The following is a 2,500-nucleotide window of genomic DNA, read 5'->3' as shown; positions in this document are numbered from 1 at the left end:
ACACACAGTAAACTAAAGTAATAAACTACTGACACACAGTAAACAACAGTAATAAACTACTGACACACAGTAAACTACAGTAATAAACTACTGACACACAGTAAACAACAGTAATAAACTACTGACACACAGTAAACAACAGTAATAAACTACTGACACACGGTAAACTACAGTAATAAACTACTGACACACGGTAAACTACAGTAATAAAGTACTGACACACGGTAAACAACAGCAATAAACTACTGACACACAGTAAACTACAGTAATAAACTACTGACACACAGTAAACAACAGTAATAAACTACTGACACACAGTAAACAACAGTAATAAACTACTGACACACAGTAAACTACAGTAATAAACTACTGACACACAGTAAACTACAGTAATAAACTACTGACACACAGTAAACTACAGTAATAAACTACTGACACACAGTAAACTACAGTAATAAACTACTGACACACAGTAAACTACAGTAATAAACTACTGACACACAGTAAACAACAGTAATAAACTACTGACACACAGTAAACTACAGTAATAAACTACTGACACACAGTAAACAACAGTTATAAACTACTGACACACAGTAAACAACAGTAATAAACTACTGACACACAGTAAACAACAGTATTAAACTACTGAGCGACATTCATTTATTCATTTTCCTTCTGCTTACTCCCTTTATTAATCTGGTGTCGCCACAGCGGAATGAACCGCTAACTATTGCAGCATATTTTTTACTTCCAGCCGCAACTCAGTACTGGGAAACTTCCAACATGTAGAGAACATGCAAACTCCACACAGAAACACCAAATGACCCAGCCGAGGCTCGAACCAAAGACTTTCTTGTTGTGAGGCCACAGTGATGCCCTTTTATAAGAAATGAGTAGCAATATTTGCTATATCTTAATATGCATCTTTGAATGGAAACACGGCTATTGACTGAGAGTTATCCGTGCTGTTGACAGTCGACACCTGATCAGCAGGTGTGTGTGTGTGTGTGTCAACAGTGATACAGGATACTGGCAGCTTCACCTGCAGCTCATTAACCCTCCAACAGGATTAGTGTAGATTACAGCTGTAATCCAGAGCCAATGAGGAGATTACAGCAAGATAAACACACACACACAAACACACACACACACACCTGCTGATCTGCTCTCTGCTTAGGCTAAACACTGTTAAGCACTATTACTCAGAATATTTACAGTAATCACGTTCCTTTATGAGTTACTTTCTTCTGTTGAAAAACCTGTAACCATTGACTTTTCATACGATCTGTTTTTCCTATTATGGATGTCTATGGTTACAGTAACATCTTCTGTGTTTAACGGGGAAAAAAGAAACTAAGGAAGGTTTATAAACAGTTAAGGGGAAGTTTAAGCTGAGTTTAAGATGAAGCTTTTATTTGTGGGCATTTAAAAAAACTGGCAAGTTTTATTTGTTATTGGAGCTTTAGTTTTTCTTTTTTTTGTGCCGTAAAAGATTAATTGTGCTTAATCACAAATAAAACTGTGTATTTTGACATGATTTACAGTAGGTGTGTGTACCGTGATTATTTACTATGCAGGAAATCAGGGCTGGACATTAACTTTTTTGATCACCAGTCACTGTGGCTAGCAGTTTTCCAAAGTTTGTCAGTCGGGTTGCTTCTCAATTCTAAAATCGCCTTTGCATGCATATTGGACCATCCTTATTTTTGAACCCTGCTTTAAAAAATTATTATACACTCACCGGCCACTTTATTAGGTACACCTGTCCAACTGCTCGTTAACGCAAATGTCTAATCCGCCAATCACATGGCAGCAGCTCACTGCATTTCGGCATGTAGACATGATCAAGAGGATCTGCTGCAGGTCAGAGTGAGCATCAGAATGGGGAAGAAAGGGGATTTAAGAGACTTTGATCGTGGCATGGTTGTTGCTGCCAGACGGGCTGCTCTGAGTATTTCAGAAACTGCTGATCTACTGGGATTTTCACGCACAACCATCTCTAGGCTTTACAGAGAATGCTCCGACAAAGAGGAAATCTCCAGTGAGCGGCAGTTCTGTGGGAGCAAATGCCTTGTTGATGAGGCCAGAGGTCAGAGGAGAATGGCCAGACTGGTTCCAGCTGATAGAAAGGCAACAGTAACTCAAATAAGCACTCGTTACAACCGAGCTCTGCAGAAGAGCATCTCTGAACACACAACACGTCCAACCTTGAGGCGGATGGGCTACAGCAGCAGAAGAGCACACCGGGTGCCGCTCCTGACAGCTAAGAACAGGAAACTGAGGCTACAATTCACACAGACTCACCAAAACTGGACAATAGAAGATTGGAGAAACGTTGCCGCTCTGATGAGTCTCCATTTCTGCTCACACATTCAGATGCTCGGCTCACAATTTGGCCTCAACAACATGAAAGCATGGATCATCCTGCCTTGTATCAGCGGTTCAGGCTGGTGGTGGTGGTGTAATGGTGTGGGGGAGATTTTCTTTGGGTCCATTA

At 40.4% G+C, this 2,500-nt stretch overlaps 1 protein-coding gene across 8 annotated transcripts in view; it reads right to left on the bottom strand.

Annotated features, from left to right (window-relative positions):
* The window catches only part of clpb (ClpB family mitochondrial disaggregase), a 70,386-nt gene that overhangs the window by 33,061 nt on the left and 34,825 nt on the right, over positions 1 to 2,500 (bottom strand). The gene's annotated exons all lie outside the window — the stretch shown is intronic.

The sequence above is a fragment of the Danio rerio genome, chromosome 15 (genome assembly GCF_052040795.2).
Source record: "Danio rerio strain M-AB ecotype USA chromosome 15, GRCz13ab, whole genome shotgun sequence".
NCBI classification, from domain to species: domain Eukaryota; kingdom Metazoa; phylum Chordata; class Actinopteri; order Cypriniformes; family Danionidae; genus Danio; species Danio rerio.
The sequence above is the reverse complement of the archived record's forward strand: the minus strand, read 5'-3'. Positions and strand labels throughout refer to the sequence as shown.